The sequence below is a fragment of the Chiloscyllium punctatum genome, chromosome 10 (assembly GCF_047496795.1).
Source record: "Chiloscyllium punctatum isolate Juve2018m chromosome 10, sChiPun1.3, whole genome shotgun sequence".
Lineage (NCBI taxonomy): Eukaryota > Metazoa > Chordata > Chondrichthyes > Orectolobiformes > Hemiscylliidae > Chiloscyllium > Chiloscyllium punctatum.
The window spans coordinates 31,092,098-31,106,453 of NC_092748.1; the positions used below are offsets into that span (position 1 = coordinate 31,092,098).

Below are 14,356 nucleotides of genomic sequence, written 5' to 3' on the forward strand. Positions count from 1 at the left end.
CCACATGTGACATCAAGGCAACATATGGCTGAAGGTAGCATCAAGGAAACCTGGCAAAACTGAAATGAAAGAGAACCAATTGGAAAGCTGTCCACAGTTGTTGCTGTGACTTGGTTGGCAAATTCAACTTCTGTCAAATCAAAACATTTGCATTCCAGAAATTACTTTAGATGTATGCTTTATCATTGGACTACCGTTGCGTTTGGGAGTCTTCATGATACATGTCCCTAACTGGAATGCAAAAACCTACCCGACTTGGAGAATTTTACTTGTGATATGTCATTCCTGGAAGTGGAACTGAAAATTCTTGAACCCTTGCATGAGGTTTAAGCACAGCACAAAGGTGACCTGGGTGTTTTTTTCCCAAAATTAAATTTCACTTGTAAATATCATATAATTCATTGGTTTCATTTTATTCATGTGGTCAACATTTTTATTTTTTAAAACAAGCTTAGTCACTTCATGGTTGGCATACATTGATGGTTGGAGGATAGTTAGGCTTCCTTTAATGTTGAAGAAACAATTTACTTTATTCAGTCTGGATTGAATGGTCAGATTAGTGTCCAATGCTGTACTTGCCACGCTGCGGGCTAAATATGCAAACTCAGCTGACCATACTTTCTATGAGAAAGTGCGGACTGCAGTTGCTGAAGGTCAGAGTTGAGAGGGTGGTGCTGAAAAGCACAGCAGGTCAGGCAGCATCCCAGGAGCAGGAGAATCGACGTTTCAAGCAAGAGCCCTTCATCAGGAATCTGTGTTGTATAGGATATTGTCTCAGATCACCTTCAGGAATAATTGAAATGTCAGAGCTAAAGCCTCAAAAGCCTCAAAACTAATGAGGAAACAAGGTATGCCCTTGACTTGTCATCTTCTGACAAAATCCGAAGAAAAGCATTTTGTAAGCTGGTTACTGAGAAAAGTTTGGATCTTTTATTCGGATTCATGGTGATAATTATCAGAAATATGGGTGGAATTTGCCAGGGAGTTAATCTATTAGATGCCTAGATTTCTAAAGATAACCATTCCATGAACAAAAATACCACTGATTTTAATAAATTGTGTCAAGGTTTGCAGAAGTTCAGTTTAGAGATTCCTTATTCAGTGTGCACAGTTAAATTGCCATATTATGCAAACCTGTTGCATATGGGCAAGTTCTGTGTCTTCATTATGCCTTTACTCCTGAAAAATTATTTCCTTTTTGGAGCAGATATACTAGTCTCAAAAACAATTCCAGGGATGCAATCATTTACAGCAACTTTAATCGCACAAATGGAACATTCCTCAATGGCAAAGAGGATGGAACACTTCATGATTGCAATCTTTTGAGATCATTCAGAAACTTGCAAAGGAGCAGTTACAGACAGAAGGGATGAGAATGAGAGCACTTTGAGCAGTTCGCAGTATCACAGCAGATGATGGTAATACTAGAGAATGAAGTCCAGGGACGCACAGGGAACAGTTAATACTTGCTTTAGATCTGACTCAAATATTATCATGTGATTAACTTCCCAAAACAGAAAAACAAAACACCGAGAATCTGAAGGCTGGAGACAATGATGATGGTCATTGTGAAGGGGCTATACTAGTTACAAAAAGATTGAATCTAATGGCGACTGTATTCTTTTTGGATTAATTATAGAGAGTTAGATATTGGCTTGCATATCAGAAATATGTGGAACAGATTAGCTAACAATATCAAGGTTCAGACCGCAGTGAAGATTGATGTGAAGATGGGCATTGCAAAAATTCCACTTGTTTTATATACAGAGAGGTTAACACATTGAAGGGAATTAAAAAGAGTGGGGATTTCATGCAAAATAAATGAACTAAGCCACTTTATTAGTTCTGATGCAGTGTCCAGAGAGAGACTTTTCCTGTTAAGTTAGCCTTCCATGAAAAATGCGCTAATAACCCTGGATGTGGAGCATGATAAAGCAAATGTTTCCACAAAGTTAGTGGACCTGTAGTTTACCCAGTTAGGGTGTTAGTATATCCCCCTAACAAAATTTGATGTTTATTATCAGAATGTTGTAGGAGTACTAATAGCTTAGATTATTAAAATCAAAGAGAAAAAAACAAATTGTTTCAAGCTGCACAGAAAATCGACTCAGCCATCGTATCAAAAATTTGCAATTGTGCTAAAGAGTCCTGTCATTGTTGAGGAATGTACAAGGCTTGTGAGCAAGATGAGTACAGAATGTGAAATTTGTAATAAATATCAGAGGACATTGCCACACCCTATTGTAACCTTCTGTTGGCATGTGACTTCATTAACGTTGTTGCCCCAATTGTATAAAACAAAGACAGAAATACTTTGATTAAAGCTTTATAGATACGCCAAGCGCATTTTTTTTTTGTTCTCTTGTGGGCCATGGACATCGCTGGCTAGATTATTGCCCATCCATAATTGCCCTTGAGAAGATGGTGGTATGCTCCCTTCTTGAACCACCGCAGTCCATGTGCTGTTGGTGGATTCAAAATGCCTCTTAGGGAGAGAGTTTAGTCTTCCTACAGTAGTAAATGACAAGGAGCACAGGTTGATTGCAGATGAAGTCATGGAGAATTTGATAAGGACAGGACTTGATGCACCAGCTAAGTTTCTGACTGGTAATAGAGGGGAAGTGGCCAATGACAAATTTTAGGACTTTCAGTGGATTCTGTGACAGGCATCATGCAAAGATGGATGAAATAGATCAACAAGTTGTAGATCGATAACTACATTAACACCGCCTTTTCTTTCAATGAAATTGCTTTAACTGGTTTGAAGGTATAATCCCTATCAGCTGCTCTGTTGACAGAAATCCTAAATTACGTTCTGTCTTGGCCTACACTGCTCTTGCCCAATAGGAGACGATGATTAGTTCAATTTTTTCTGCACATTTGAATATTTTACCTTCTCTTATTGTACATGGAAGAGCTAGTATGCTGATAGTCATAGGAGACATTGAAGTGACAGTCAAAATAGCAGTTTATATAAAATTAAGTGAAATAAAATTGTGACTACAAAACAGCCACAAGAGAGGGCTTGAAGCAAAAAACTTGATGTCTGTGATACTTTGAATACTAGTTGGTAAGCTAATTGTAGATTAATAAAAAGGCAAGGGAAGGTAAAGGCTCAGTGTTATTGTTGCTAGACTATTAATTGAGAAACTCTGCTAATATTCTGAGGACCAAGGTTCAAATTCTCCCACTGCAAATGGTGGGATTCAGTTCAATTGAATTCAGCTTAGTGGAATTTGAATTGAATAAAATATAAGTGGAATTAAGAATCTACAGATGACCATGAAACCTTTGCTGATCATTGGGAAAAACCCATTTGGTTCACTTATGTCCCTTCGGAAAGAAAGCTGTCATCCTTACCTGATGTGGCCTACATGTGACTGCAGACCCTCAGCCAACCCATTAACCTAACTGCCCTGTGGAAAATTAGGGATGGTCAATAAATGTTGGCCTAGCCAGTCCACATCCTGTGAATGAACGATGAAAAAAAACCTGTCTCCAATGTGATGGAACAATTAGTTAAACTTGTAAAAGCCATTTGGTGAAGGAGATCAGATATGAATCCTATTTCACTTTCATTTACTCACCAGTCTTTTCAATAAATATCTCTTTTTATATGTGCTAAATAACAATTGTCCCTCGCCAATTTAACTTTAACCTTAATAAATACAACTGACTTTTCTCCTTTTTCTTCAAATGAAATTTAACAGTTAATGCTCACAATAGTATTTCAAAACAAATTGAAAAAAGAATAAAAAGATTATCCATTTTCTCTATGTATAAAAAGTTGCATCACAAGATACTTCTTTTCTAGGATCACCAGTAATGTCTTGGTACAAATATCCCTTCTCACAAAGCATTCAGATAATTAATGTATGTTAATTGATTGCATCAATCCATTTCATCTCTAGATTTCCTATTTTGCAAACATCAATTTCACTCCAGCAAAACTTACCCTTAATCTTATCCACTTGCACTTATTTTTCACAGGAAGCAATGATCCCCAGTACTGAGGAAATTGCTTTCAATACACCCTCGTATAGAAATTCCCTTGAAGTATTTGACATATAATCCCATTATAACTGCTCCCACAAGAACCTATGTTTCACAGCTAAAATACTTTTAACAACTCTTTTTATTTTCTTAGTTTCCCAGACTGAAGGGTAACGTTTTCAATTTTTCCTCACTAAAGTGGCGGTGGAGGAGGCCCAGGACTTGCATGTCCTCAGCAGAGTGGGAGGGGGAGTTGAAATGTTGGGCCATGGGCCGGTGGAGTTGATTGGTGCGGGTGTCCTGGAGATGTTCCCTGAAGTGCTCTGCAAGGAGGCATCCAGTCTCCCCAATATAAAGGAGACCACATCGGGAGCAACGGATACAATAAATGACATTGGTAGATGTGCAGGTGAAACTTTGATGGATGTGGAAGGCTCCTTTGGGGCCTTGGATGGAGGTGAGGGAGGAGGTGTGGGCGCTGTTTTTGCAATTCCTACGGTGGCAGGGGAGGGTGCCAGGATGGGAGGGTGGGTTGTTGGGGGGTGTGGACCTGACCAGGTATCACGGAGGGAACAATCTTCGCAGAAAGTGGAAAGGGGTGGGATAGGAAATATATCCCTGGTGGTGGGGTCCATTTGGAAGTGGTGGAAATGTCGTCGGATGATATGGTTAATGCAAAGGTTGGTAGGGTGGAAGGTGAGGACCGGGGAGGTTCTGTCCTTGTTACGGTTGGAGGGGTGGGGTTTGAGGGCAGAGGGGTGGGATGTGCATGAGATGCATTGGAGGGCATCTTCAACCATGTGAGAAGGGAAATTGCAATCTCTCCCTCACCACCCGACGCCTGGAGGAAGAACACCTCATCTTCCGCCTTGAAACACTTCAGCCCCAGGGCATCAATGTGGATTTCACCAGTTTCCTCATTTCCCCTCCCCCACCTTACCTCAGTTCCAACCTTCCAGCTCAGCACCGTCCCCATGACCTGTCCTACCTGCCAATCTCCCTTCCCACCTATCTGCTCCACTCTCCCCTCTGACCTATCACCTCCATCCCCACCCCCATTCACCTATTGTACTCTTTGCTACTTTCTTCCTAGCTCTCCCCCCCCCCCCCCCCCCCATTCCAACTTATCTCTCCACTCTGGTGGCTTCCTGCCTCTATTCCTGATGAAGGGCCTTTGCCTGAAACGTCGATTTTCCTGCTCCTTGGATGCTGCCTGACCTGCTGTGCTTTTCCAGCATCTGCAGTCCTCATTTTTGCCTAACCAATTCAACTGGCCAATTCAGTTTCGCATTAGCTGTGTTTCTTCTTTAGATGTGACTTAACCTTTCTGTGATGACCTGGCATGAATTAATTCAGACAGTAGTAATGTTCTTAAGGTAGAATGACTGATTCAGAGTTCAAATCTGCTCAATATCTCAAAAGCCCCTAAAGCTTGACTTACAATTTAAAACTCTAGTGTCATTGTAATGTAGCATATCTCTCAAATTGCATAATTTCAGCCATAAGAAATCAATAATGTGCATCACAAAGATGGCTGAAATTTCCTTTTAGGACATTTCAAGATTTTCAACAAAGCAGATCTCACTGAAAAATACCTCAGGACATCATTTAGGCCATAAATACATTTGTTTAGTTTTCATAGTTCCCCTCCTTGATTGCTTGCCTCCTTAGGTGTTTTTGAAACACTTCCACCTGAATTTTATCGCTGTACAGAAATGTGGTATTCATGTCATTTGAGAGTGGTGGGTGTGTGGAATGTACTGCCAGCAGTGGTAGTAGTCAGATACATTAAAATGACTTTTGGATAGTCATATGGATGATTTTACAATGAAGGGTATGTGGATTAGTTTGTTGTTAGAGTAGGATAAAAGGTCGGCACAACCTCAAGGGGCGAAGGGCCTGTATTGTGCTGTACTGTTCTATATTCTATTTCCTATGAGGCAGAGTTCCATGCACAATGGATGAATGACAATATAGTTCCCAAGTTAAGATGTTCTATGACTTTCTGGTGGTGATATTCCTGTCCATCTGCTGCCTTTATTATTCTAGATGGTAATGGTCTCAGGTTTGAAAAGTCTTTTTGAAGGAGGGATGCTGAGAAGCCGCAGAACTTTTAATAGATTGTATATACTGCACACCAATGGTACACATGACAGACAGCCTATTTGACTGACTAACCAAGATGATTTATTTTGTCATAGGCATTCAATTTATATGATTTTATTTTAAGAGATACTTGCCAGCGACTTCTGACGAGTATGCCAGCCATCCTCATGTCAACACCCAACATTTTGCCATTTTACTCTTTGTCATTATTGTATGATCTTAAGTTAATGTTATTTACAGAAAGGCTTCCTTGTAAAGAAGCATAGAATCATAGAGATGTACAGCACGGAAACAGTAACCTTCAGTCCAACTCGTCCATGCCGACCAGATATCCTAAATTAATCTAGTCCCATTTGCCAACAAAAAAGCATTTTCTCACAATTCTGTTATGGGGCAATTGTTTTCACAATTGGGTATGTCATTGGACAGAGATGTGATGAACCTTTTTATTTTATTGTTGATGACTTCCCGTGGATGAATTTGAACATGAGAAAATTGTGTTGGGATGCTGCAGATGAAAGAGAAGGTGAATACAGTTAGGAGCTGGTGGTGAATAGATTTCTTTTCAGGAAACCTGAGACTGAATAGGGTGCATTCAAGAACAGCTCGTTTGGAATGAAAGTTTTTCAGATGGCTGCTCGGTGCCTTCTCTTTCTCCTCCAGCCTTTCCACAGAATGTCCCCTTTTCCCAGCCTTTTCCCTGTTGCCTTGTTATAGATCCAAGTGCCTCTATAACTGGAGGCCCCATATCTGCTGCAGCGTTTGTGAGGGCAGTTTACCGAATCCTCTGTGGTCCCTGTGAGGTTGTAGCAACATTTGCTGGCTAATCTATGAACTCCTTGCAGCACTCCAAAAACGCTCCGCTGTTTTTGCAGTAATGTTTTGATAACCGAGGTTAATCTAAATCACCTTAGCTGCAAGTCTATTGCCAAAGATCTTTAGGGAAAGAAATCTGCCTAGTCTGGTCTAAATATGATTCCAGACCCACAGTTATGTGGTTGACCCTCTGAAATGGATATCGAAGCCACTCAATTTGAAGGCAGTTAAGGATGGGCAATGAAAGGTGGCCTTTTTAGTGATGTGACTATCTCATGAAATAGTGATTCAAAAACAATCCTTCAGCTATTTCCAATGGCGTTTCCTCCTTGTGGATGAATGCATGCTATTTGCACACTCCTGGTGCAAATGTCAACAGCAGTTGTTTGTCTTCACAATGTGACTAACTGCAAGGTTTTTGGCACATGCACAGCATATCTGTGCTCACGCTCTTTCCCAACATGGGGCACTCTATAGGCTGCACTGGATGATTTCAGAACTGCTGCACGGGCCATTTGCAGGGTCTATGGCTTCCTGCGGTACGTATTTACTGAACAAAAACAAAGTCACTAGAGCTCCACTGAAGTGATGAAGAGAAACCTAAACATCAGCCACTGTGTAAGGGCTCCCATCAGTCTTCTGTTGTAAGAATATTGTTTGAAATTTTCAGTGTTTCCGTTTCAACCACTGGAGTTATCTCAGAGTTCTGACGTGAGATTTAAAATGCCAGTTTCTTGGCCAAACCTGCTGAAATGAGATTACACTGAAGCTTATTCAACATAACTCAGCCAGAAGGAAGAAAAGAGTTCTGTTTGTGGCTGTTTGATTTTTTTGTAATTGTCCATAAGTCGTTATGCTTGATTGAGATGAGGCATGATTGTCAATCTGGGCAATGTAAGGTTTACTAAAACTTACATCCTGTTGATCAGAACCACCCGCTTAGCAAATAAAAATTCCTTTTTATTTTTGAAGTAAGCATATGCTGTTCCTGTGACTAAATGTCTCAGACTGAAATTTTAATTTCCTTTATTAATAAAAATTGAACAAATTATTTTGATATTTAATAGACAATAATCAGCCCATCAAACAGTTTTCATTTGGCCTAAAAGAAGTATCCAGTTGTGGGTGAAATTTGGGCTCTTACAGTTTTTTTTGGTGACAAAATCCTTGGGAAAGGGTTACACTGAATATTTAGTGTTTCTTATCAGCTTGGCTCAGTTACCAGCATTCCAATACATGAGTCAGAAATGCTCAAGGTTAAACTGGACGAGGGTGGGACATACATGAAGGGGGAAACATATTTGCTGAGTATTGTTTTATTGAAGTCAATGGAAGTGAATATTGGTCAGACCATAGAACAAACAACCCAGTGTACTAAAGCCTGTATTGCAGGTAATCCATACACTTCAGCAAGGGTGTTGCGTTGTTTGAACAAATAAATGACAAAGTAAAATAAATGATGATATACTCACAATCCTTGTGGATTTTCAGGCATCTAGACCTTAGTGCTTAAAAAATGGGCAATGGTCATCTCAATTTAATGCCAAAGAAATGACACTTAGATTTTGAAAATAGTTCAGATACGAGCTGACAGCATAACAACTTCACCGGAGGCTCACGGGTGATGTTCTAGATTAGTGGTGCTGGAAGAGCACAGCAGTTCAGGCAGCATCCAAGTAGCTTCGAAATCGACGTTTCGGGCAAAAGCACTTCATCAGGAATAAAGGCAGTGAGCCTGAAGCTTATCTCTCCACGCTCCCGTAACGTCGATTTCGAAGCTACTTGGATGCTGCCTGAACTGCTGTGCTCTTCCAGCACCACTAATTCAGAATCTGGTTTCCAGGAGCTGCAGTCATTGTTTTTACCTCACAGGTGATGTTACCTAGTATGGTGACAAAATGTCTGAAAACGAACCCTCCAGCTCAGCGAGCAAAGTTACATCCAGAATCAGAAAGACCTGGTAATTTTAATTCCTCAGCTGCTGACTAGGTGTTATTACCTTTTGAGGGGCATACTGGTCTCAACATTGTTGGCTGTACATATCAAGGGCACACCAGAAGATGTCACCTTCCCTTTCCTTCTGTGCCACCTACACAACAGAATATGCCCAGCTCCCCCCTCCATACCATCCTTGAGCTCTGGCCTCCCTTATTGTCAGGCAGCTGAGATGGGAAATGTTGAGCATAGGGTAGAGGAGGACACTCAGTAGAAAACTATACCCCATTTAGTGTCTCCCACATTTAACTCAACCAGAGGCTGTGACATGTTACAACTAGGGTGAAAGTCTCTAACTGTAAAAACGATCACCAGATCATCAGATTTAGTTTAGCAGTGGAGAACAGCAAGGAAGTTGGAAGAGGGTAAGTGTGAAGGGAATCTGACCAGTATAAAATGGAACCAAACTTTGCGAGGAAAACATATATTAGAACATTGGGGTGATATTTAAGAAGAAGATCCAGGTACAACCCAACAAGCTGCTGAACTAAAGCCAGGATTCTTTAATGACAAGGAAGGCAAAGAAAGTGATGAAACAAAAAAGAATGTATTTTTCAAGTGAGAATCAGATCAAATACAATAAGTTCAGAGGCAAAGGGAAAAAGAAAATAAGACTGACAAAGAAAGATTATGAGACAAGAATGGCAGTTAAAGGAAAAGGTAACTCAAAACTTTTCCAAGCAGTAGATAGGAAATAAGAGGTGGGTAGAGGTTAGTGCGGACAAATAAAGCAATATTCACACAGAGACACAGGGCAATGCTAGAATATTTAACAATTAACTCTTATAAAGGAGGATAGTACTGACAAAATAGATGTAGAGGCAGAAGTGATTGAGGTCATGAATGATGTGAAAATTGATATTCATGATATACTGGCAAGGCTGGATATGCTTAGAATCGATAAATCACCTGGTCTGTTTGAACTAAGTTGTTGAAAGATGTTGGAATGGAGATCGTGGAAGTGCTTGCTGTAGTCTTGTGACTGCCGTAGATACAGAGAGATGTCAAAGAAACTGGAAAATGTGGCACCATTGTTCAAGAAATGGTGCGGGGATGTTCCTCCTAACTCCAGGATAGTCAATATTGGGTAATGTTTTACAAAAATAATCAGGGAAAAGGTTAACATGCACTTAGAGAGATTTGAATTATTTAAGGAGTATGGCAGAGATTTTTAACAAGCAGATCACATTTGACTAATCTAATATGTATCAGAGAAAGTTGATGAAGGAATCAGTGAATATTGCCTGTATGGCTTTTAAGGAAAAGATCAATAAAATATAACCCAGATGGCTGATGGTGTGTGGCTTGGGTGAGAACCTATAGGTGTTCCCATGCATCTATCTCTCTTATCTTTTTGGCTGAGAAAGGTCCTGGGTTTGAAGGAGCTCTTCAGTCCATCTTGTATTTGGCACATACTTCACATAGCCACAGTGCTATATAGTTGGTCTAATATATTTCAAATCAATGGTAATGCTGGGGTATTGATTGTGGGGCAAGTTAGTGAAGGCAATGCCATTTTTTGGCAAGGTCAGATGCTTAGGAGAAAGTGAGGACTGCAGGTGCTTAGAATGTTTTCTTGTTGGAGATGGTCGTTGCCTGGCATTTAATGTTCAGCGTGTTACTTGTTACTTATCAGCCCAAGAACGAGTGATATCTAACCCTTGTGGTATTCTGGGAGGGTTTATTTCTGTATCTGAGCAGTCCGAATAGAACTGAATCATGTGTATTTGTCGAACAAATCTCTGACATTGTGTTAGATCAGTGGCCATTGATGAAGCAGTTAAAGATGGTAGTCTGTAGTGCACTCCTGCAATGATAACCAGGGGCTTAAGTGATTCATCTCCAGCCACCATAACATCTGGGGTATGAGTGCAACTTCTTCTCCTAATTTGTCAGTGCCCATTAATGACGCACTTGGTTACATGTTACCTTGATGTCAAAGTCAGTCACTGTCACCTCATCTCGGGAATCTGGTTCTTTTGTCCATGTTGGAACCAAGGTTATAAAGTGGCCAGACGGCACATAGCTCTGGCACAATTCAAACTGAGCATCACTGAGCAGGTTATTGCTGCGTTAATGCCAGTTGATAGCATTATTTTTAAAATCTTTCATCTGATGATTGAGAGCAGACTGATGGAGTGGTATTTAACCAGATTGGATTTGTGCTCCCTTTTGTGAGTGGGATATAACCTGGGTAGTTTTTCACATTGTTCGTTAGATGCCACTGATGTTATATGAAGTGACTGAAATTGATCACTGCTATCCATGTTAATGTCCATTCCAACAAGAGGCTGAAATTAACCATCATCTTCAAAGTTTCTAGAAACAATTATTTGGAATTGAATTACTTATCAAATGGAAAGGTGTGGGAAGTGCTGGTTTGGATTTCTAAAGAGAATTTTTTGTTTGACTAGTTTGCGTGAGTTTTTTGAAGAGGTAACAGAAAGAGTTGATGAGGATAACGCTGCTGATGTGGTGTACATGGACTTTCAAAAGGCATTCGATACAGGGCCACATAACAGGCTCGTGAGAAAAGTTATAGCTCATAAAATGAAAGGGACAGTCACAACATAATTACAAGCCTGATTGAACAATGGGAAACAGAGAGTAATGGTCAATGATCATTTTTGGAATGGAAGGTTTGTAGTGGAGTTCTCTAGGAATCAATATTTGGTTTGTTGCTCTTTCTGTTATATATTAATGATCTGGATCTTGGAGTTCGGGGACAATCTCAAAGTTTGTAGATGGGTCAAAATTTTAAGCATTGTAAGCTGTTAAGCATTGTCAGGATAGTATAGAAGTTAAATAAGACAAATTAGTGTGGTGAACAAATAGGTAACAGATGGAGATGAGTGTCAAGAAGTGTGAGGTGATGCATTTTGGTAAGAACATGGAGAGATCATATAAAATAGGCGATGCAATGCTTGAGGTGCAGGAGCATATGTATGTACACACGCACATAGAAAACTGAATGTGGTAAGACAGGTAGAAAGAGCAATTAATAAAGCACACAGAATTCTGGGCCTTTATTAATAGTGGTGCAGAGTACAAGAGCAAGGTGGTGATACTGATGTTGTATAAGACACTTATTAGAAGTCAGCTAGAGTATTTTGTAAAGTTATATGTGCCATGCCATTGGAAGCACATGAACACATTGCAGCAAATGCGGAAAAAAAATTACAAAAATAGTTCCAGGGGATGAGAAACTTCAGTTATGAGGTTAGAAAGGAGAAATTGGGGCTGTGCTCCTTGGAGAGAAGGCTGAGAGGTGATCTGATAGAGGTTTTCAAAATCGTGGGTGGTTTCTTTGTAAAATACGTAGAGAGAAACTATTCCCCCTCATAAAAGGATTGAGAGCAGGAGGGCGTTGATTTAAAGTGATTTTCAAATGTAGCAAATATGAGGGCTTTAGTCTAGAATATACCGTGTGGAAGTGTAGGGGTGGCAGAGCCAATTCAGACAGTCACCAGACAAAGTACAAAAAAAGGAAGGAGAATGGCACGAAGTCAAAATGTTTTTTGGGGAGATGATGGACCAAATGGCCTGCTATGCTGTAATAATTCTGTGATTCTGTTTCAGCCTTGACTTTTTAACCAAAGTGCTGGGCTCTGTCATCACTAAGGGCATTCTTAAGCCTCAATTTCCTGTTTGTTATTTTAATGTCATTCATGACTGGAAGTGGCATGACTTCAGAGATTTGATCTGATCGCTTGTTTATGAGATCGGTTAGCCCTGATGTTATAGTTAATGCTGCCTGTTTCTAAAATCAGAAATGGAGATATAAGAATACAAAGAATAAGAACAATTGTACTTGGAAAGTAAATCCCTTCCCTCAGACATTGGATCATGAGGACTTTTCATTTAAGGGCATTGCAGCCAACTGGAGAGCAACTGTCTTTCCTACAAATCTTAGATGATCTTTTAATTCAACATATTTTCAATGTTACTAATTTCACTTCCTGATTTTACTTTTGCTACACTAAATTTGAGTTTCATGAGGTAAAGTTAAGCTAGAAAATCATGTCTTTAGGATATAAATCATGAGGCCAAGCAAGTATCACGCCAGTGACTAGCTGTGGTTTCTTCACTCATGATTTCCTTGTTTTATCAAAACAGCAAATGTTTTATACACTGTCAACAAAGCCTGTCTGTGCCCTTTATCAATTTTTATAGAACAAGACATCAGCCTCTGTGTTGGCTGTGTTTGGTTGAATTTTTGGGGCATGTGAAAACTGAACTGGAGGCTGTTGTGAAGGGGCTACAAATACTGGCACTGACCAGCCTGTCATTTTCAGGACCCCATTAGGACTGGAGAAAGAAAATTTGAAAATGGCAACTGGATTTTTACTGGCTGCCTGCTGTAGACCAGGGGACACGGGTGAAGATATGGTCGGGGCGAAGTTTTTAAGCTGCCTAACAATAGTTGCAGTATAGGATAGAATATGCAGGAAAAAATAAATAGGATATGTTAAGAACATGCTATGAACGAGCTGCAATTACATTGGTTGATTATAATCTGTATGTAGATTGGGTGAATCAGATCAGCAAAGGTAAAAAAATGAGTTATTAGAGTAGATATGTGACAGTTTCCTGGGACATCAAACACTTGTCAAATGCCTTTTGGAAATCTAAGTGATAGGTTGGTCCAAAGATCTCTGTTGCCTGTTACCTCAATGAATTCTAATAAAATGTTTGTATATAAAATCACATAACTTTTACAATGCAGAGGGAGACCATTCAGGTCATCAGCGGAGCAGGCTTGTGCAGGTAATTGGTCTACTCCTGCTCGGTGTTTTTCTAGTGTTCAGTGGATATCAAGCATCTTAACATTCGACTGGTGAGTCTCCCACAGTTATTCTAACACACAGGTTTGCGGTCTTTGTTCAACGCACTGCAACATACCGCAGCAGATCAAGAAGGCAACTCACTATTACCTTCTAAAGGGACAAGCAATAAATGGTGGTCCAGCCAGCAATTCTCATATTTCATGAACAGACTCTTTGAAAAAGGAAACGCTGGACTGTAAATGTGTAGGTTCAAACTGTAGTGTCACCTTGCAGCTGTCATAGCAACATATTTGGGCTTTTGAAGCAAAAAAAAAAGTACCTTACATGCAAAAGTAAATCTTACTTCTATGGCTCTTATGATCTTGTGATTTAAATTTTCCAGAATGTGTTTTAATGACTATGAAAGGATTGTTACCAAAGTGGGAATATTTCTAAAAGAAATATGAAACTGAAGTCAAATAAATCCAAACAAAGGGCACTGAAGTTGGGCAAAAAAGTGTAACTTATAAGTTGTTGTATCATTTATATAATACTGATAGATGATATACTTCTATAATGTAGAGACTTCATGGAATTAAGCTTTTAGAACTGATTGATGCTTCTGTCTTATTTCTTGTTCTATTGGCTTGGGTATCTGGTTCTACATATTGCAAAGACTG

General features: G+C 39.8%; 1 protein-coding gene across 3 annotated transcripts in view; it reads left to right on the forward strand.

The window, feature by feature from the left end:
* Positions 1–14,356, forward strand: part of LOC140481980 (melanophilin-like) — a 122,111-nt gene that overhangs the window by 24,852 nt on the left and 82,903 nt on the right. The window lies entirely within an intron of this gene.